Genomic DNA, 24112 nt, shown 5'->3' with positions numbered 1-24112 from the left:
CCTTATGAGTAGAAGAAATGCCTTCTGCTCATAAGAGATTGTGTCACAGTTTAGTTTTTTTAAATACACATTTAGCTACCGCTGTACTCCCCTCTATTCACACACACATCACTTCATTATATCTCTAAAACAACTATCGGAAATGAAATAAAAGCAGCATTTTGTTGTCACGGAGGAAATTAATTTTTTTTGCACTATCACCTTATAACCTGATAGTTATATCGTACAAACATATAACTATTGTACAAACATATAACTATCAGATATTGTTCAGAAATTTTAAATATATTGTATAAACTTTGTATTCTCATTCAATCAGAAAGTGGCAGTAGTATACTCATTGCATGCATAAAGAAGGCTAGTTAGTACAGAGGCTAACAGCTGTTGGTCAACTTTTCTTTCATGCTTGGTCTAAAACACGGAGAAATACTGAGACTGCTATGCATTGTGTATGAAATCATTACCCTTTTGGTAATGAACCCTATTTAGGATCCTAAATAGGGTTGCCACACATCCCGTAAAATATGGAATCGTCCCACATTTGGCTGTTAAATATTGTGTCCCATATTGACCCAATATGGGACGTAATTTGTTTCATATTTCTATGAATGTCTGATGCACACACCTATCACACACATAGCACCACAAAGTGTATCAATACTGACCAAAATAAAACAGAAAATCAATCAATCAATCACATTTTATTTGTATAGCACATTTCAGCAGCAAGGCATTTCAAGGTGCTTTACATAATTAAAGGAAAAATAAAAACAGCAAGAAAAAATAAAAACAGCAACAGAAAATACTATGGTCAGCTAAATTGTCATGGCAGGAAGTACATAGGACCCCCCAGGATGCTACGGACCAAAGCTGTTGTCACGGTTGCCTGGAGACGGACACTATGCGGCACTGGTGAGCTGCTATCAACCCGGATTTTTTTTTTTTTAAATGTCCTCTAACTGATGCTCCAACGTCCTTAGAAGCAAGTACTCTTGCAAAAGTACAGACGTGAGTGGGAAGACGCACATTCCAGGCAGAACAATGTCAGTGAAGATGAATACAGGCAATTAAAAAGAAAATGCATCTGCAATATTCAGTGGCCCACAGTGTGTTGTATGATATCAGGCAGAGGAACACTGACCAGACATCGGCGTCTCTTGAAGCCGACATGATCAAGAATATTTTTCTATGATTATTTTTCCATGTGTGCTTTTAGTAGACTATTATGGTTTGATTATTGCTTAAGATGTTGAGTTTGAATAGTATGTTTTTTCATTATAGTATTAGCCAAAAACAATATAAATGTCCCTTTAAAAAATAAATCATACTATTAGTATTAGATTAGCGGTTCTCAACGTGGGCGGTACCGCCCCCCCCCAACCCCCAGGGGGCATTCAGAGGACGGCAGGGGGCGTTGGCGGAAATTTTTTACAAAAGGGGAGCGCTGGAATTCCTTTGGGGTAAACTTTACACCTTATATGCACAAGAATACCAGTTTAGACTTTGAGCAACTTGGTAAAACTGTATTGTGTAACATTAAACCATGCTTGGCTGCAGCTGTATTGATGGCAGCTCTTCTTCTCTTCAGTGTTTGTAGCTTTTGGCATAGCTCCGTTCTCCTGCTAGTAGCTTCACCGCATCAGTTCAGCGTTACATCGGCTGATGACGTTGCTGTAATTCACTTTGTCTTGTATTTTTGTACACATGGTTTGGCAGTTCTGTGATCATGTTAAGCAGCAACATATTAAAAAGTGTTTTATTTCTGTTTGAAGGCTGCACGCTTCCATGGAAGGACAATCGCTCTTAGAAACATGTAATTACTAAAATCACAATACCCTCACTTTGTATCCCTCTGAAAAATGAACCCATTTAAATAAAGAAATCCCTCCATGGGTGATACCACGATAGAAAGCGTTCATTTTATAGCGTTAACACCGGTGCTGGTGGTCCGGTATGAAACGGGTGTGATAGAACAACACAGCACTTTTAAATTTCAATAATCAGAATACCAAAATTGTTTCCATTGTTTTAAAAGGTTTATGTCAGTCTGCCTTTTCCCCATTGATACGCCCTGCACCTTAGAAGGTGTAAAAAAAAAAATAAATGAAACGCACATTGTGCAAAACTGAAACAGGAGTAGCGGGACATAAAACGGAGCGACGAACTACATGTGAATTGTGGCATAAAAACAGAGAATCTGACGCTGAACAGTAAAAAATAAACAGATGATGATTATGTGCCGCCTAATCATCATGTGTTTCACATCACTCATCACTGAAGATTACTGATGGTGAGCGTCAATAAACGATAAAACAAATCTAGGAACAGGAAATAAACTAAAGTGGACATAGCAATAAACCAAGAGGACAATTCTAATCAAATGAAACTAAATGGAATGAATGAAGAATAAAATGCAAGAATAAACTAAGAAACTAAAGTAAATACAGAGGAATAAACTGGTATGGCAAGACCTTTTGAGCAATAATTAATACAGAGGACTGTATGGCAAGTATAAACAGACACTATTTCCAGATAAAAGGTAAAATAATGTTGAAGTGTCATGGGTTTGTTGAGACCATATCTAGTACTGAGAATAAATATATCTTACAGACCATAACAGTAAAGAACTTATCAATTATGTATGTTTTTAATTAGATTTGATATATTTATTTCTTCAATATTATTTTTCATGTCAGTGTTAATGTCATGAGGCTGATGACTCCATGACACTTTCAGTTTGACTCATTAGGATTTGATTAAGAACCAGATTTGTTCTTTGTAATTTCTGTCTAGTAAAACTATTAATCTATAAATCAATAGACAGATCTATATAAAGATATGATCCATGTTTCTGTCTCATATTTGTATGGCATTAAAAGGAACTTTAGTTTTTCCACTGAAAGCTCTGGTTTGAACAATAAATGCCATGTAGGCAGTGGTGGGAAGTAACGAAGTACAAGTACTTGTAACCCTTGGTTACTTGTACAGTAACAAAGTACAAGTACTTCGTTACTGTACTTAAGTACAATTTTCGTGTATCTGTACTTTGTAAGTAATACTTAAGTATTAAATCTACTTAAGTAGATTTAATAATGGATACTTTCTACTTTTACTCCACTACATTTTGCAGTAAGTATCTGTACTTTCTACTTCACTACATTTCTACAAAAGAGTCGCGTTACATCCAAGTCGCGTTGCTCATTTTTTTCGTTAAAATGTGAAATTCAGGGACTTAAGGTGGTGCCGTAAAATCCGATCAATAACGTGACTTAGTGTCTGTTGTCACCCATCACCTCCACCTTTACTCGCACGCGGAGCTCCAAGACATGCGCAGTGGTTTCCTCTGAGCGGGAGGAGATGTCTGTCTAATCATCAGTAATATAATAGCGCTGCATAAATTGATATGGCGACATGTAAAATCAGCAGCTCTTCGCTTTCACAGACGGTGGAACTTCGTCCAACTTTTAGTGTCACTTCGAAGGAAAGCTTAAAGAAAGGTAAGCTCCGTGGACGTGTTGCTCGCAAAGCTAGCTGTACTGAGACACATGTTGCATCTGCGATGAAAAAAAGTTGTCACTCATGCGCTGAATTATTGTGTGGAGGTGTTGACTGAGGTGTCGCAAATATGGGACAACACTGGTACCAAAATGCAATATAGTGATATGACATTCAGGAACGATCCGATTCTTCTGGATGGATCTTTATTGATTAAATTTATTTCAGCTCTAAGTATTTAATATCTAGTTTTTTTTATGGGAATGTGGATCTTTCAGATCAATTTAACAAGCAATTTTGATAGGTAAAAGTTCATTTTTTTTGTGTCACGTAGCACGGGGTGCTGCTCCCGACTTGGTCTTGGGTAGGTGGTCTTGACTACAACACTGCTACTGGCTCCTTGGTTGTCTGTCCTCTCCCACCCACCTTCTTTCCACCCCCTTTTTGTTGGATTGCTTTAAAAATAAAAACCACTAGTGGCAAAAAAAAGTGAAGTTCATGTTATGTTTGGACAGGAGACAAGATGTTTCCATCCCTGAAATTATGATGCATAGAATCACATATCTAAGTCTAAACTATGTTACAGAGTAAACGCAATAAAAACATGCTTTATCTGTAGCATTGTTAATTAAAATGGCACATTTCTAACGTATTGAAATTAAATACAATCGGTTCACTTAATGATATTAGCAATTAGGTGTTAATGAACAAGTACTTTTACTTTTAATACTTAAGTATTTTTAAAAGCCAGTACCTTTTTACTTTTACTTAAGTACAAATGTTAATGTGGTAGTCTTACTTTTACGTGAGTACATTTTTGTCTGTGTATTTGTACTTCTACTTAAGTAAATTTTTTGAGTACTTTCTCCACCACTGCATGTGGGTGAAATTTTATGGATGATGCTCTGATGTCCCATTCTCCTGAAGGCAGCACAGAGCTGCACCACCACAAACTGACAGAAACACTGAAGAGAAGAAGAGTTATGATTAATGTAGATACAGTTCTATCCATGTTTTAATGTTGCGAAGCTCAGTCGTTTTTCAAATAGTTCAAAGTTTAAACTGGTGTTGCTGTTCTCATTTTGTGGAATATTTAACAACTAGAAAATGACACAGAATAAGAATATTTTTTCCACTCTGACTGGCTGCTGTTAGGCCTACTGATTTTAACTTGAATGTTCATTGTATTTTTCAGACGCCTGTGAAAATAATTTCTATTCCCATGACTTTTTTGTTCTCTGGTAAATTATTTTTGATGATAAATACAGAAACAAGCACAAAATTCAAAACATCTACAATAGTGATAGTTATATTAATAATAAAATAATGGTCAGTGCAAAGTAGCCTGCAAATTCTTTGGTGCGGGGCGGTGAGGGACCTGGATAAAGGCTAGGGGGGCGCTGGCCCAAAAAAGGTTGAGAAACACTGGTCTAAACAAAGGAACCGGCAGTTTATCTTGAGTGAATAAATAAAGGTGCAGAAATTAATTAGACCGTAACATGAGCAGTCCGCTGCACAAACAATGCGGATGAGTCTCCGCTGCTGCGAAGAATTAAACTTAACTTATCCTGCGGTTTTAACAAATGGAGCTGAAGACGTTACCCTCCTGCGCCCAGAAAAAGAGCTGCGCTTAGAAGCGTGGCAGACGTAACATCTGTCCATTTCAGGAAAGTGAAACCACGTAAAAAAAATAAGTAAATAAATCCTCATAAAAGCGCACATCCGGATGAGTTAGAGCAACCACCTCACAATATCAAAGTCTCTCTGTCTTATGGAGCTTAATTAAAACCAGGTTTAGTTTATGAATTAAAGTATAAGTCGCAACAAACAGCCTCCATGCAGTTAAAACATGAAGCTGAATGGTTGCTATAGTAATAATCATGCAAGTCACAATAAAATTGATAAAAGAATTATTTATGAAACTAATGTAAGTTATATATCTTTACTGCACTGTTTATAATTAAATGAAGATAATTAATAAGCAAACTTACCACCAGCTAGCAACACTTAGCAGCCTTCGTCCCTCCGGGCTCCTTTTGTGACACACATTTCATTTCCATCGGTTGTTGTCCTGTTGTGTTGTCGTCTAACTCAGACTAGGACATCACCAGCTTGAATTGACCAAAATTAGTAACTATTGGGCCCTCACAGTGGCGCAGTTGGTAGAGCTGTTGCCTTGCAGCAAGAAGGTTCGATTCCCGGCATTCTTTCTGCATGGAGTTTGCATGTTTGCATGCGTGGGTTTTCTCCGGGTACTCCGGTTTCCTCCCACAGTCCAAAAATATGACTGTCAGGTTAATTGGTCTGTCAGGTTATTTGGTCTGTCTAAATTGCCTCTAGGTGTGTGTGTGTGCATGGTTGTTTGTCCTGTGTGTCTCTGTGTTGCCCTGCAACAGACTGACTACCTGTTCAGGGTGACCCCGCCTCTCGCCCGGAACGTTAGCTGGAGATGGGCACCAGCAACCCTCCAACTGAGGGACAAGGGTGTCAAGAAAATGGTTGGATGGATAGTAACTATTGTCAACGCCCCTCTACTTTGAAGGCAATACTATGCGAGTAAAAATGGTGGATTTCAACAGCTTATCTTCCCTGCGTTCCAGTTTGTGGCGTTTTTTAAATAAATGAAAGTGTGCAATACCGCCACCATCTGGTCTGGAGTGTGAACTGGAGATAATCCCGTTGATTATAAGGTTTTACATCACACATCTGAAAATGGATAGGGTACTTTTTAAACATTACATCATGATTATAATTTTTTATTGTATGCAATTTTAATAAATATTAAAAGATTATTGAGGCACTTAAAAATTCGTATTTTTTAGGTACTTAAAAATATGTCTACATATTAAATTAAACGCACTAAAAGACATACTTCTGTACATGTATTAATTAGTTTTATTTGTAATCAGGTTGCTGCATGTTGCAGACTTCTGCCCAGGCCCCTCTTGAAAATGAGATCTGGATCTCAACTGGGTTCACCCGGTTAAATAAAGAAAATGAAGGCATACTTTATTAGCCTAAAATTTACACTGAGATGTAATTTAAAACATACTAAAATTAATAATCTAAAGTAGCGTTAAGTGAATTTTTAAAAATTCTATTTTGAGCATATATTTAAAAATCTACACAAAATATATTTTAAATATACTTGAGCAAGTGTATATTCAGACTTAGACAAATATATATTTTGTTCACTTAAAGTATACTTTTATTTAATATATTAAAAGTGTATTTTGGTACAATTATGTTTAAGTGTGTTTAAAGCTCTAATTTTGAAATTGGTACAAGTGTACTTTTAGTATACTTCAGATATACTTATAGGTAGTACACTTAATACTTAGTATACTTAAAGTGTACTTTCACAAATTTATGTATGTTTGAAAGATACTACAGTATACTTTTTTTTCACCTTGGCAGGGTAAAAAAAAGTTCAACTGATAGGTTTGGATGAGACAGATCCAACTGACCGATGAACTAGCGCAAATTTCTCTGCAGATGCGACCAGAAGGAATTTTTTGAGGTTGAGTCCAGGCCCAGGGGAAAACTGATGACAATTCTAGGGGCTCTGACCAACAGGGGGCCCTCCACAATTTAATTATTTGTTTTTTGCTCATAGAAATAAAAATAAAAAATCGGGGCCCTGTCAATTACAAAATTAATCATATTGTATTTTCAAATATTGTTTTTAGCAGTAAAAATTTTATGTTTCCACTCCCAGATCAAAAAACTCACATCCATATTTGCCCTGAACTAACTCGTATCTGCATGAAATGGTTCGTTCCTGCTTGGAGCGCTTGACGGTGACTTCAGTAGAAAACATGAACGATTGTGGCAGTTACTATGCTGCTAAGAAAAGTTATGAAATCAGGTTTTCAAAAAGAGAGCGAGGGAGAGAGAGGAAAAGGTAGAGTGTTAATTTATAACCCAGTTTTTGTCCAAGAGAGGTGAGTAGACTGTGTGATATTATCAAACATTTAACATAGAAAGCTTGGCTACAAACTACTGTTTGCCTCCATTTCACTAGCATTTAATGAATTAAGGAAAAAAATTGCCAACATATTCATATATTTAACTTGTACCTTTTACCACTTAACAACAGATGAGTGAGTCAGCAGCAGCTCTAGCCCACGTCCCTCCTGACCTGTCCTCTTCTGAGTGAAATTAAAGCTGCAGTATGTCACTTTCATATAAATATTTTTTTCACATTTTTTTTTATGTTGTGACAGTATGGTATGAGAGATAATCTGTGAAAAGTCTATTTCCTCTGCTTTCTCCCAGTCCTATCTAGAAACAACCAGTCAGTGGCAGGATAATTTTAGTGCTGTCAATCACTATCTCATGTGGTGCTGCTCATCCTTCCTCCCCTTGCTCTGTGCTATGCTGCAGCTATCATAGCAGAGCTGTGCAGATTCAAACTGTGAATGCTCAGTATAATTAGCATAGCTACCAATGACGGCAGATAAACGGTTTCTTGTAATGATAAGTTGTTTCTCCACCATTAGCACATTTAACAGTGAGTGAATGAGGCTAACTGACAGCGCTCAGAGCATCCTACTAGTTCTGATTGGTTGTTTTGGTCAGAACGGTGCATTACTTTAATCAGTAATAGTAATTCAGGGACCAGGTGGAGGAGATTGATTGTTTTCACAGATTATCTGTCTCATAACAAACTGCTACGACATCGTGACAGCTTTAACAAATATGGAGAAAACATGTTTTATTAACGTTATGTACTGCAGCTTGAATAAAATGCAACTATATAGCATTTTTTGAGAAGTCTGGATTGCTCTATATGTAGTTGCACATTGCTTTTGACTGTTGCTCATGGGGAGAGACATTTCAGTATCTAAAACTAATAGAAAAAATTTAAGCAACCTACTTGCATACTGGATGTGGACTGTTGGATGTAAAATTCATGAGCAGTAAATATTGTGCTAATTATCAGTATTGAGCCAAAGTAAGCAAGGCAGATGCAAGCCTTTAAAATTGCGCTTTTTATGGGTCAAATAGACTCAAAAAAGTGTAACAGCAGCGGTGCGGGGGAGCCCAAACAAATTTTTTGTCAGGGGGCCCAAGATTTCTGGTGGCGCCCCCAGCAGGTGAAGTGATGTAATTTAAGTGGAGTTGTTTAATTTAATTTATTATAAGTTATTGGTGCTACAGTCAGTGGTTTTTGGGACTACGGAGAAAAAGTTAGATGCGTTTATGTGTGATGGGATCTGGATTCACGGTTCAACTAGGTGAATATTAACTAAAACGCATACAAATGCGGTTAAATAGCCTATATTAATGTAATTATAATTTGACGGGTAAAAATAGCACATGATCAATTTTTAAATCCTGTTGGTCAAAATTATGGAGAACAAAAAAGGCTAGCGAAACCTCTGTCTACCATGGTGATGAAACTGTCCTCTGATGAGCCTTTGGGTTGTGCCTCCCCCACTGTGAGGGGCATAGCAGAAATATTGTATAACAATATATTTAAAGTAAAATTATGAGTTTGATTTTTGAGATAATTTACTCATGTAAAAACTTTATGAGGTACAGATTAAGCAAAGTATTGAAAATATTTCTCACCAATTTTGATCAATGGACATAAGAGCACAGTTGCTGCAGATGTATTGATTGCACATTCCATGATGGGTATCTGCTGCTTTCCTATACCTCAAAGGTGTTCATTTACATCATGTATCCCCTAATGCATGGTGGACTTCAGTTAAAATACAGAGCGAGTGATAGTTCTGTCCAGACTCAAGCCCAATCTGATAAATTCACGGGTACTGATAGTTTTCATTGTGCATTATTATGGCGATAGACAGTAAATGCAGAGCCAAGCAGGAAAAAGGGCAGTGTGCTTTGGAGATTACCTCTACTCCAGTGATTGAGATTATAGGTTCACTCAGTTGAACCAATGAAATAGTTTGTTTACCCTTCAAGGCCAATGTAGTGAACTTACCAGAGCACAGCAGAGCAGGAGAGATAGAGGTAACTTCAGGGCATGCTCCAAAGTAAGAAAAGGTGATGCTGAAAAACATTGTTATAATGATTGAGGGACAGAGCAATCTTCAAGGAGGAATTTCAAAGCCTGCTTCACATGCTCCAAAATTGTTGCAATTATTAAAGGTGGACTCATAACATGCCACTATGACATGAAGCACGTCTCTTTTGAACAATGTTTTCTGCTGAAGTCTGAGCAGAGAGCATGGTCATGAAACAAACCAAGCAGAACTGTTGGTCCTTCTGTCATCTACTGAAATACACCAAGCAACCAATTAGAGCCAAGAGAAAGACTTAGCACTGCTCATCACTCTCGTACTCAATATCCTGATGACAGATGAGCACTTCTCCTTTAATGGTGAGTTGTTTATCTCCCATCATCAGTGGCTATGTATACTAGTCTGCACATTCATGGTGGGCCCTGTTATGAGGAAGAAGCTGTGGAAGGAGCTGGGTGTAAGCAGTGTCAGTCTGATTGACAGCACTAAGACCCTCTTTAAAAAAGATTTTATGAGAAAACGTCACTAGGATTTATTTATTGTTTCCTGAAGATGCTGGCCTGTTTTACTTGAAAACTTATTTTTTCACAGGTTGGTACAAGTCAAAAAAGGAGAGTGATGTCTGCTTGCTCTGCACTTTTTCTCTAAAAGAGCCACATTTTATTTAGTGTTCTCTATTTTTTAATTTGAAGTGTAAGCTTTCAATTCTTTCAGTTGAGCTGCTTCAATTTAAGCGAGAATTTTTTTTTAATTAGGCTTTGTTTGCACCTTTAAGAGAAATTGTATTCTGAGGTTTATGATTTAATCTGAAAGGTCTTAATTTTCTTTGCCTGGGTCTACTTTTATAGGTAGTAAGATAAATAGTTGTTTATAAAGTGCTGATTGTTAACAGTGAAAATGTGAACATACCAGTAGACAGTTGGTATAACATACAAATATTGGACTTTTGTGCAGACCTTGTGCTAAGAGGAAATTTTAGTAACTTCACTTTGTTTTTATTGAATATACCTGATTTAGAATGAGATCTGGTGTCTGCTGAGACTAGGCCTGTCGCGATAAACAATAAATCAATTAATCGGACGATAAAAAAAACCTATAGAGATCATTTTAATTATCGTCTTTATATTATCGGTTCTCAACGTGGGCGGTACCGCCCCCCCAGGGGGCGTTCAGAGGATGGCAGGGGGCGCTGGCGGACATTTTTACAAAAGGGGGGCGCTGGGATGCCTTTGGGGGGCGTTTGGTCGAAGGTAAACTTTACACCTTGAATGCTCAACAATACCAGTTTAGACTTTGAGAAACTTGGTAAAACTGTATTGTGTAACATTAAAACATGCTTGGCTGCAACTGTATCGATGGCAGCTCTTCTTCTATTCAGTGTTTGTAGCTTCATGGCTCCGCATCAGTTCAGCGTTACACCGGCTGATGACCCTGCTGTGATTCACTTTGTCTGGTATTTATGTAGGCTACATATGTTTTGGCAGTTCTGTGATCATGTCAAAGCAGCAATTTATATTAAAAAGTGTTTTTTTGTCCGTTTGAAAGCTGCCTGCTACCATGGAAGGACAACAGAAAATCGCTCTTATAAACATGTAATTACTAAAATCACAATAACCTGACTTTGTATCCGTCTGAAAAATGAACCCATTTAAATAAAGAAATCCCTCCATGGGTAATACCACGATAGAGAGCGTCCATTTTATAGCGTTAACACCGGAGCTCTAAGTGGTCCGGTATGAAACAGGGGTAATAAAACAACACAGCACTTTTAAATATCAATAATCAGAATACCAAAATTGTTTCCGTTGTTTTAAAAAGTTTTTGTCAGTCTGCCTTTTCCCCATCGATACGCTTTCCGTATCGATGGGGGGTTAAAAAAAAAAAGACGCGCACATTGCGCAAAATTCTGAAACATGAGAAGCGGGACATAAAACGGAGCGACGAACTAGATGTGAATTATGGCATAAAAACAGAGAATCCGACGCTGAACAGTGAAAAATCAACACATGATGTGAAACACATGATGATTAGACGGAGCAGCAGGTGATGAGTGAAGATTACTGATGGTCAATAAACGATCAAATAATTAGTTTCTTTCCTGTAGCAACAGGAAAGAAACTAAAGTGGACATAGCAATAAACCAAGAGAGGATAATACTAATCAAAAGAAACTAAATGGAAATGAATGAAGAACAAAATGCAAGAATAAACTAAGAAACTAAAGTAAATACGGAGAAATAAACTGGTATGGCAAGACCTTTCGAGCAATAATTAATACAGAGGACTGTATGGCAAGAATAAACAGACATTATTTTCAGATAAAGGGTAAAATAATATTGTTGAAGTGCCATGGGCAGGGGCGCAAGGCGGATGCAAAAACATAAATCGGCGCCCCCCCCCAGCCCCCTCCTCCAGACGCCGATACGTTTAGGGCAAAACTCGCTACATTTACCCCGTTATGTGCGCGAGGTGAAGGAGCGTAAGGCGCGCTGAAATGTACGGGAAAACATGAGCGGTGCGCCGATTCAAAACATCTACGATAATGATAGTAACATTAATAATAAAATAATTGTCAGTGCAAAGTAGCCTACAAATTCTTTGGTGGGGGGCGGTGAGGGACCTGGATAAAGGCTAGGGGGTGCTGGGCCAAAAAAGGTTGAGAAACACTGCATTAGGTAGTCGGATGTGCCGGTTTTCTCCATTTAAATCTAGAGATTACTGAAGGGCAATACAGACTTCATAATCTGCACTCTTTTGGTTGAATGCAGTATTTATTTCCACTTTGGCTTTATGTTGTTTAGTTTTTATTCAAGTACGTTTTTTGTTAATGGAGACTGAGAATCCATTTTATTTTTGTTTTTGGTTGTTTTGTTTATTTAGTTGATCAGTTCCAGTGTTGCGTGTTATTTTGAAAATAAATATCAGGAAATCGCATGTATTATTAGTCATTTCCATTAAATCAGTGTCAAAAGGTCTTGAAACAATATTATCGTTTATCGCAATAATTTCTTTAGACAATTAATCGTCCAGCAAAATTTGTTATCGTGACAGGCCTAGATGAGACTATAGAAGGACATTAAACGCTTTGTCATGTTCAAATGTACAGTCACTGATTACTCCTCCAAGAAAGTAATCCAGTTATTTTACTAATAACTTTTCAAAAGTAATTAATTATTTAATTACTTATATATTTTAACTTAATTTGTTTCAAAACCCTTTAACTTTTTAAACTAACATTTATTTTATAAGCTTAAGGAAAACAAGGAAAATGATGTATCTGTATAAGAACATAAAATGTTATGATCTTTCTGCTTTCAGAGAACATCAACATATTCTAATCATTCATGATCCATTTTCATTATTGCTCACTATGTTGCAGTTGGAAAAGTCTTGTTTTGTTTGCATAGAATTAGATTACTGCTGGAGGATCTTGCTAGTCAGTTTAATTCCACGGCTTTGATATTTTATCAGTTCAAGCTTATTTCTTTGTCAGTCCAGGGCTGTACTACATGCTGAGGACAAAAATCAAGGAGCCTTAGGAAATGATAACCCCATCCCCACTATGGTTGAAAGCTATTTCTTGCCACTTTGTTTCCATGGTAATGATGAGAAGCTGGTTGGTGAGGAATGGTGAGTTGGGGACAGGGGTATCTCTGCAGTTGCCAAATAAGACTTGGGCATTTTAACAATTCATAAATGTTGAAATCAATAAATTCAATAAATCACTCGTATGTGTGTGCTTGCATGTGAGGAAGACAGCAAGTGAGAGAATAAGGTGGAAAAATAGTGTGTCAGGGATACTCATATTGGCTGACACAAGGGAAAAACAGCTTTTAAAGCATTTAGCTTTAATTTTATTCAGGAGTGACATAATTGATTTTAATGAGATGTTTATAGAGTGAAGTGCTGGTGCTGCTAAATCATTTGCAAGTCTGCCTGACGGGTGCTTATGAGACTCACACTGGGGAGAAGCAGAAGGAAATAGAAACCTTTGCTGCCAAAACTCCTCCAGCATACGTGTGCCTAGCTCCACTCCTCAAACCACTGAATACATTTGCTGATGACTTTAATTAAGAGAATATTTAATTCATGAGATGCTTTTCTGACTTTCCCTCTGTTCACAAGAAAAACCTTTAGAAGAAATGCTGATTTATAAAAGAAAATCTACCAAAACCAGTGATAGAAACTAACACGGTTCCAGCTATGTGTAGAAAACTTAAGCTGAAATCGCTGGGCGTAGTGCATGAGAAAAGCCTGACCATGCAGGGGCGCTGCCAGGAATCTTGGGCATCATGACAAAAAATTTAATTGGGCCGCCCCCCCCCACGCAGCTGCTGTTACAATTTTTGAGTCTGTCTAACCCATCAAAAATATCACAATTTTAAAGGCTTGCAACTGCCTTGCTTTTTTTGGTCCAATTCTGATACTAGCACAATATTTACTGCTCATGAATTTTACATGCAACAGTCCACATACAGTAAGCAAGTAGGTTGCTTAAATATTTTCCATTAGTTTTAGATACTGAAAGTAACAGTTATATAGGCAACATGCAAAATATAGATGAAGCAATCCAGACTTCTCAAAAAATGCTATGTAGTTGCATTTTATTCAAGCTGCAGTATATAACTTTAACAAAAAATGTTTTCTCCATATTTGCTAAAGCTGTCAACATGTTGTGATAGTTTGCTATGAGACAGATAATCTGTGAAAATATCAATCTCCTTCACCTCGTTCCTGAGCTGCTATTGTTAGCTAAAGTAATGCAACGTTCCTGCCACAAACAACCAATCAGAACCAGGAGGAGGGTCTTAGCGCTGTCAAGCAACTCATTCAGTCACTGCTAAATGTGCTAATAGTGGAAAAACAACTTATCATTACAAGAAAAATGTTTAAATGCGGTCATTGGTAGTTATGCTAACGAGACCGAGCATTCACAGCAGGCTGCGTTAGCTGCAGCATAGCACAGAGCGAGGGGAGGAAGGATGAGCAGCAACATGATATTGTGATTAAAACTTTCCTGCTTCTGATTACCGTATTTTCCGCACTATAAGGCGCACCGGATTATAAGGCGCACCTGCAATGAATGGCCTATTTTAAAACTTTTTTCATATATAAGGCGCACCGCCTTATATATGGCGCATATATAAGGCGCATAGAATAGACGCTATAGTAGAGGCTGGAGTTACGTTATGCATCCACTAGATGGAGCTGCACTAACGAAAAAGTCAACAAGACAGTCCGACTCCGGTCGGCGAGGAGAGCCTTCCGCGACTGGGCCAGGGCGTGGCCGGAATATGGTCACCCTTCTCTGTATGCGCACAGCATGTTCCTGGAGAACGTGGTGCTAAATTACCTGCAGTCGACCTGATTCTAGACGGTCGGTTACAAACCAGCGTTCTGACAATTATCCCAGCATGCACTGCGCGCTTCTTCTTCTACGGGCAAAAATGAAGTCGGCGGCTGCTTACCGTAGTTGCTAGACCTGTTGTGGCTCAATATTGGTCCATACATAAGACGCACCGGATTATAAGGCGCTTTTGAGGAAATTGAAGGTTTTTAGGTGCGCCTTATAGTGCGGAAAATACGGTAGTTGTTTCTAGATAGCACTGGCAGAAGGCAGAGGAAATAGATTTTTAACAGATTATCTCTCAGGCCGTACTGTACACAATGACAGTTTTAACAAATATGTAAAAAAAAAAAAAAAAAGAACATTTTATAAACGTTATATACTGCAGCTTTAATTTCACTTAGGAGAGGACAGGTCAGGAGGGACGTGGGTTAAAGCTGCTGCTGACTGACTCATCTGTTAAGTGGTAAAAGGCACCAGGGACAAGTTAAATGTATGAATATGTTGGTATTTTTTTCCTTATCTGCTGTCATTTGTAGACATGCTAACTAGACTAAGCATTAACAACAGGCTACACTAGGAAGAGTATAACAAGAGCAAGGGGACAGAGGATGAGTAGACACAAGATTGTGTCTGTGACCGTGCATGGAGGTAGATGTCATGGGTTCATTTCCCACCTGATGACCCTTTCTGCATGTCTTCCTTCTCTCTCATAATGTGCTTTCTATTCTGACCACTCTCAGATAAAAGCCTCCAGAGCCAATAAAATCTTTTTAAAAATCTAAAACTGCTAACTTTTCCTGTTTCCATCATCACTCTGTGAAAGACTGACAGGGTGTCACACCGCTAATAAAAAGTTTCCTGTGCACAAAGAATGGATAACTTGTGAACATCCAACACATCCTCATTCCTGACTCGTCACATATTGACGCTTGGGCAGGTTCCCTCAGCGTCACATGTTGACGCATCGGGTACCCCCTTCGTGTCAATAATTGACGAGAAGGGTTCTCTCATTGAATGCTGTACCGCTCCCTAAGCGTCCGATACTGACGATCTAGGAACGAATAAGATGACGAGTCTATTCTATTTTAAAACCTTTATTTACAATTTATGTGCTAGTTTGAACAGGATATTAAGAATATTTACTACAAATACATGTCAGACGTATCGGTCACAAGACTTTAATTCGGTATTTAAAAATAACTCAATAAAATATAAAACCATAGGATTTTTGTTGTGGTTGTTAGCTTGATTTAAAAAGCCTTTTTTTTAATTTACCGACTATTTTTGAGAATATCAATGATTTACACCAAATAAATTTAAGAAAAATTAAGATGTATTTTCTTTTGTGATTGCATGCAAACTGTTCTGTAACGTTTTAATATTTTTGATTGAAATAATAAAAATAAGGACGGATCCCACAAAAACCCACAAAGAAGAATAAGCTGACGTCATCCTATGCAACACTTACACTCCGGTGAGTAGAAATCTCCACCTGTCAAACTGTTTTTTTACTCCAAAGTGTTACGTTATAAAGTTACTGATGGTAGTTTTAGGACTTAATGGCAGTAGGACTGTGATGCGAATGGTTGAAGACACATCTGTAACATTTTTTTGCCGGAAAATATATGGTGGAAGCTAGCTAAATTAGCCTCTTGGAGGCTAATTGTACACTGTACCTGTGCTTAATACGTTTAATTAGTCATGATAGTCACATAATAGTGTTTATAGTCATGCTTGTTGTTGCCACATTGTAAAATTGGAGTGTTGCGAAAAATATCAGTGCCCTTAGGCTGTGATGATCTTTAAAGTTTTGTTTATGAACCCTGTCTGAATACACTGATTACAGATAGGTCATTTACTTGAATTAAAAATGAACTTACATCAGTACAGGCAAATTTCTTTCCTCTTGTCTATGTTATTTATTGCTGTTGCAAGCCAGATGAAGAGAAGTAAAGAGCTGAGAACCTAATCTTTGAACAGACAGAGACCATAGGTCAGGAGCAGCCTGGGATGCTTACTGAGGAGCATCCAATGATGCCACCAGAGAACCAGGAAGATATTGTGATAGTGCTTGATCTTGTTCCCGTTTCTCCTCTGTTGTCCCATCCTCTCAGTCTTTTCAGAAGAAGAAAAGACCCAGAAGCACCTCTCCAGTTGCCTCTCCTCCCACTCCATCATCTGTTTCCCCCCATAGATCAGCCACATCTGCATTCATGTCACCTGCTGACCATGCCGTCTCCTTAAGTCAGGGTGGCCGATAAGAAGAGAAAGCATAAGTTTTGTTTTCTTTACATTCATGCATCCAACATGTCAACCTCTTTAGCATGATTCGTACCTGTGAAGATCCCAGTTAGAATTTGTGATTGTCCATCAGAGTGTTGGTATGAATAACAATTCTTTGAATGACTCAAAACCAAAATATAAAAAATTATATTATCAAAATTTAAATAACTGTCTACTTTGGCTGTTTCGTACTTTGACGTACATTTCCCAGAAGGGCTGTCTGACTCCATTCTTGAGTGGTTATGTTCTTCAACATTTTGGTGTAACTGGTTAAACACACTTGAATCAAATGGCTGAGATACCACCTCATTCATTCAGCATTCAGATCATATGAAGTCCTGGTAACATCAAAATTAATCGAGTGAGATGTTTTGTGCCAGAGAAACACCTAAAACTTGAAAGACACCTATTCTTGATGCCTGGTATTTGGACACCTATGTCCCATTTTATGTTTTCTTTTTTTATCTCTCATTTTGAATCAGATGGGTGAGATCTCGGCTGACAGCTTCCTGAAAAGACTTTTTGAGTGGGAAGCCACTCAAAAAAATTTTAAGATATGAGTTGGATAAAATGTTAAGGAAGGATCCCTTTAAGTGTCAAGCTTGTGCTTTCAGTTTCAGTGGATGGAAACTGCAAGTATTACCATTTAAAGAATGCAGCAAGGTATTGTAAAATGTGTACAATATAATAATTCTTTCTATATGTTAGTGATGTTCACTACCTTTGGACTATAACACCTCATGAGTGTATTTTATTGCTTGTTTTTCAGATTTGAGGAACAGGCTATATTTCAGGACCTTTTCATAGCCAAGGATGAAAACATGGAAAAATTTCCCTACCCTAACCCTAACCCAAATCAACCAAAAATGTAAGACTGCAGATTGTAAATGTATAATAACTAGAGATGTGCCGATCAGATTTTTTCCTGCCGATACCGATCACACATGAGGGCCGATCACCGATACCAATCACCGATACCGATCACATAATTATTTATTTATTTTATCCTTAACACTATCGGTTACATTATGTGGAAAAAGGAACCATGAATTCACCTTAATTTAGACAAAAACTTGTTTTTAATAACTTTTACCAAGAAGAAAACTAAACAAAACAAGGCATTCTGCAAATTGTACTTCTATCAGTAATACTATCTTTAACAGACTGAAAACATATGAAGGCTCTGAAGAGGCTAAATAATGCAAAGAGCCAAAATAAAACCTCTCAACGTTGCCAAAAAAATTTAAGTATAAAACTTAACATTCAAACGCAAAGACAGGTTCCATTACAATAAACAATCCAGAGTTACTGAATGAAAACTTCCTGATAGCATGGCGGCTAGCTGATTACTGCTAGTTCTGAGTGGCTGTTTCTGACTCAGCAGAGTAATTATGCAGAACTGGGAGGAGATCGATTATTTTTTTTAGAGATTATCTGTCTCATGTTAGGACAGCGAAAGTTTTAACACATATGTAAAATGTATTTTTTAGGTTAGATGCTGCAGCTTTAAACAGAGGTTCGGTGTGAGAGTCACTACCAGGTGGAGCAGAAGCGGCGCACCGTCTACCTGTAGCGCGTAGCAGCGGTTCAACAGCAAGAGCAGAACCAGCGTCTTACATCGCAGCTCGAAGACTTAAATAATTTTGCAGGTTATTTGTTTAGCTTTTTGACCGTCATGCTAATCCAGGTGAGTGTTTGTAGCTGCTATTTGATCCTCCATATGTCTTTTTTACTGCAGTGAGCCTCGATGTAGCCAAACTCCGTCAAGTATGGCATTGTTTTTATGTCGTATTAGCTTTGTTGTGTTGTTGCATTTTGACCTGCTTCAATTTTCCGCCGCAACACGCAAACTTCCCCATTCACTCAGTGCGTTATAGTTCCACTTAGCTTAGGATTTGCTGCTGCTCGTTTGCGCAGTGTGTAGGAAAGAGGAGACCAGCTGCAGAGGCAGGCTGCGAAATGAGATGCAGGTGATGGGTATCGGCAACAAGAGCCAATGATCGGCTATCACTGATCATGCACTTTTTCACGAAAATCGGCCGATTATGATTGGTGACCGATCAATCGGCACACCTCTAATAATAACAGTAACCTTTTAGCCTGTAATAATAGCATGCCTGACTGAATTGTACGCATTCTAGATTTTGTGGTGGGCAATGATCAGCAGCCAGGGAGATCTCTCCCAGATCCAGCAGCAAACTGGATGAGGAGGCTTGGAGCTAGCAGTGTGTAAACATGGAGTGCTTTAGAGATAAGCTACACGATATTTGCATAACCTTTGTTCTTTTCAACAAAGGCTGGCCAACAGACAATCACTTTTTTTTCCATGGATGTAACATGCAAGTACTGGCCATATCTTGAAAACTAACAACAAGCTGTCTTGAGCTCCAACACCTGCTTAAAATGAAGCCATTTCTCTAAATTTTCCATGGCAAAGCCAATGAATGTAAAGAAAGGAACACTGACCAGGCATTGAATAACCTTGCTGGTACATACTGCAGAAACATCTTTGACACAGTTGATATTGTTTGTGCACGTTTGTGCAGATACAGATTAACACAAAGCTTGTGCCAAGGCTCATCGTAAGATCAGAAAGGAGAAAACATCTTAGCATTGGCTTTAGAAGATGTTGGTCACTTGAAGACTGATACAGACACAGAAGTTCTGTCTTTGGAAGATATCCTGTCCGGTGACACAACATTGCCATGGCAGCAATCACACAGTGGTAAGTAAACATACACTAATATGTTTTATACTGTCATCATACATAACAGATAATGTGACTCGAGGTGTTGGCCTAAACTTACAAAAAACTTAAACTTTTACTGAGTTGATTTGTCCTTTTCATAATTGCATTTCAGACTCTCAGTCTTCACACAAAAACAAGGGCAATCGATGACATTAAAGAGACTGGAAGAGGAGAAGAGGATCCTTGTTGATGGACCATCATTAGAAATCTCTGTCATCCTATGAAGACACTCTAAAGGAGCTTCCCACCTGTTATCGGGAGGTAAATTTAAAAGTATGTTTTTAAGTAATACATACCAAAAGTTAAAGCATCTAAATTTTGTATTTTTATTTTATGTTCAACTTTAAAGGTTTGTCCTGTGCCCAAACTGACGAAGGTCCAAGAGGTCTCCAGAACATCATCCTCAGAGAGCTGCAGCACCAACAGTGGGTCCTGGAGGCCCGGCATCCTGCATGTTTTTGTTCTCTCCCTGGTTTAACACACCTGCATCAAATTAAGGCTCGTTAGAGGCCTAAGAAGAACATTGACAAGCTGAAAAGGTTGTTACTACCACCAGGGAGAGAACTAAAACATGCAGGATGCCGGGCCACTAGGACTGACTTTGGACACCCCTGATCTACAGACTTTGTCAGGAGCAGAGAGTATTACCTTTGACGAAGACTTCAGTAGAGTATATATATATATATATATATATATATATATATATATATATATATATATATATATATATATATATACTTTCTAAATGGGCTTACTAGAACTGTTATTACTTCCACAGGCATGTCATTGATTGTGTTTTTTTCACTTATGTTTCTGCACATCTAGTGTATTTTCTAGGTAATAAGAGAAATTGCAGTTAATTTAATAGTTTGTTACTATTTTTACTTCAAGTGGAATAATAACACTTGTGTTTATGTTGAGCAGTTAAAAATGGCTACAACACTACATTAAGCAGTCCTAGTGATTCTATAGTAACTGTCTGTCAATGTCTTTATTAAAAAGAAGTAAATAAATTTCAGTACTTGTCAAAGTGATTTTTAATGCGGTATTCAGGTATGATTTTAATGACATGTATTTATACAAAAATCATAAAGGCATGATTTTATAAACAAAACAGCATCCAATTTAGTGGATTCTTCAGGACATTTTCTGTATCCATCAGCTGATGACAAGTCAATAATGAAACATATTAAAATGTTGGACGAAGAAGTGATTTCAAGAAATTGTCAGGAGAAATAAGTTGTTCAGCTTTTAGGTACTCTTTAAGGACATATGAAAATTTGTTATAATTTTCATTATAACCCTAACCCTACCATAGAAATGTTATTTTGTGGGTTCACTCTTTTTAAACATGTCTATGTTCAACAGTTGACAGGTGAAAAAGGAAGCCGACTAAGGTTTGGTAGAAAAACTTGCTGTCGGTGTCATTTAGTTGAAATGCTTCAGATTTGGACATAACTTCTTTTTTAAAACAGAGGGTCCCAACTTAGTGAAATAATCTTAATAAAATGTACAACATTAACTTGGTTTTTGGATGCATTTACAAACCAAAAGGGGTAGACCTCTATTTCACCTACAATAGTTAGATGGACACAACTTAACTTACATTCTCTTTAGGCCTTTTCTCTGCAAGCTTATGCAATGATGAAATAAACCACAGAGGCCTGAGACACCATCAGGCAAATCATTCTTTTCCCACCAGAGCAGATTTAGTCGGGCTACAGAGAAAAAATTCTAGAGAAAATGCATATTTAAACCAGTACTTTCATAAAACATTTGAAGATGAAGCCATCTCTACCACTCAATTTGAGATTAGTGATGGAGTTAGGGTTAACCCTAACCCCAATGTAACCCTCGATTGTTTTATACAGTTTAACATAGTGCTTTTCTCCTAAAGAAACACTATGTCAATCGAACATAATTTAGATTACTATGCTAACGTAGTTTAAATTACAGTAGACTCAAACTGATTCAATATTAATTTACTAAACTGTAATGTTGAAGGACTTCAATCTGGGTTCTTTTCACTGAGCATACAAAAATAAGCTGCAAAGTTTAACTTAAATAATTAACCTTAGACAGGTAAACATGCTATTCAAAATACTTCTCCTTAAAACTTTTTTTATGTGTAAATACTGATCACACTGAATAAAACACATAATAGCTTCACACACTTCTACAAGTGTGTAGGAAACAAATCTGTTACACAGTTTAACCTTGCGTCATGCCTTAAAGACAATACACAGGGCAAACTTGACCAGCCTACAATGATGACCAGCTTGTCAGGCAAAAAGTCTTAAAAAATCCCATTAGACTTTTTCTGTATCAAACGAACAGTTTCACTACATTTTGAAGTAACATTTCTGAGTGTATCGTTGACCTTGATCTTATTTGGCAACAGGCAAATAAGGTTGTCATCTTATTGAAAACCTTATTACCCTCCACCTCCCACAACGTGCTGACAGTGTTCCTTTCTTCTCTTAATCAGTCTTCCGTACGATGGCTGCGTTCCATTTCAGATTCCCGCCGATCAGCCGTACAAGAATTTCTAGAACTAACTATGCGGAGCTGGGATGCTTATAAGAATATTTTGTGTGGTTTATGATAATACATTATGGAAGATCAAGTCTGAAACATGACCTAATATATATATATAGATATATATAAGAATATTTGTACAAATACAAAAATTCTTTGTATTTGTATTACAAATACAAAGAAATTTGTAATAAAAATGTCTTTGTATTACAAAGAAATTAATACTTTGTAATACAACTTCATCTTCCATAATGTATTCCAGCTTATCTATCCATCTATCTATCTAGCTATCTATCGATATAGACCTATATATATATAAATGCAAATTTATATTTTTGTATGTTCTTCAAAATTGTGTATGTCATTTGTGAAGTAGGTTTATTAAAATGTGTTGTTCTAATACAGTCAGTTGATCTGGGCATTACAATGTATTTTTATTACATCAATAACTTCACTTAAAGTTGCTGTGTTTAAAAATAAATTACTGCATTTGAAGGCAATTTTCTTATAGCATTTTGAAAATACAGTCTTGATTGACAAAATCCATGACACAAAAAAGATAATATTAAAATTATAGCTTTTTGAGATAAAACGCACTTCCAATTAGTTATATTGAAATCAAGTTGTGCTTATTTTGTTATGTATTTTTATAGACTTTACTTTGTACATCCAGATCAACATTAAAAACACTCAAAAAGTAATGTGTCCAATACAATGTTTAAAGTTTTTAAGACTTTAGGTCATATTTACTGAACAAAATCTACAAACAATTCTGTTCTAAATTTCAAGACTTAATACAGGCACAATACCTGACTGATGCAGTGACTCAATCAGCCTCACTTAGTCTTTTACAGAACTTGACAAAAATGTGTCAGTAAACAGCCCAACATAAGTTTACATAACTACTATATTACAACCATAACATTCATTTCAGTGAATGGCCGAAAACAATATTATACAGAAAACTTTGTGAAATGGTCAAACTGCAGTAAATAAAAAAGAAAAGAAATCAATACTTTGTAATACAAAAAAGAAAAAGTAACATCATGGAAGGACTTGTTCGCTGTCTGAAGGAAGTGGCACTTGGGGGACAGCAACATCAGAGAATGCTCTGATGTTGCTTGCAGGTTCCCAGGTATCATCCCAGATTTTTCCGCTAGAAAAGAATAAAAATAAAATCAGAATGTGCATTTTTTGTGCTGTAAGGTTCACAAATCTCTTTCTAAGATGTAAACCTGACTTTAAATGGAGGTAATATAGCCAAAGTATTTTCGCTGTTACAGTTTCAGATTTAATTTCGAGCTTATATGAATTGTAAAAGGCACAGTGTTAAATAATAAGTGTTGAATCACCTTTAAAAAGTCCAAATATCAAAATCAGCATTCCTTTGCTAATAAACGGCCTAATTACGATATTTGGAGTTCTATCTCTATATTTCTATGTTTCTGGGCACATGCTGACTTTTTTGTGTGAATTTGTTTCACCGAAATATGTTGTGACTTATGTGGTATAAGTACTACTGATTCCTGTTGCAATGCCCGTTTTTGTCCTCATAAAAAAATAAAGACAAATATAAAGAAAGAAAAGGAGTCTGGTAGGTCAGTAATTAAAGCCACAAAGTTTATAAGTAAACAACTGTGCTTAATTTTTGCAGACCACTGCCTCCCTTATCACCCCATCTACTCATCTTCACACGTGGCAA

General features: G+C 37.1%; 1 protein-coding gene and 1 long non-coding RNA gene across 8 annotated transcripts in view; both read left to right on the top strand.

The window, feature by feature from the left end:
- Positions 1-24112, top strand: part of LOC103478802 (glutamate receptor, ionotropic, kainate 2) — a 549772-nt gene that overhangs the window by 319399 nt on the left and 206261 nt on the right. The gene's annotated exons all lie outside the window — the stretch shown is intronic.
- LOC103478800 (uncharacterized) lies at positions 12785-20532 on the top strand. The gene is made up of 5 exons (XR_535860.3): positions 12785-17786; positions 17893-17991; positions 18614-19848; positions 19985-20133; positions 20222-20532. It is a non-coding gene; the product is annotated as an uncharacterized LOC103478800 (long non-coding RNA).

This window comes from Poecilia reticulata, chromosome 16 (assembly GCF_904066995.2).
Source record: "Poecilia reticulata chromosome 16, P_reticulata-male-v2, whole genome shotgun sequence".
NCBI classification, from domain to species: domain Eukaryota; kingdom Metazoa; phylum Chordata; class Actinopteri; order Cyprinodontiformes; family Poeciliidae; genus Poecilia; species Poecilia reticulata.
This window is presented reverse-complemented; position numbering and strand designations above follow the sequence as displayed.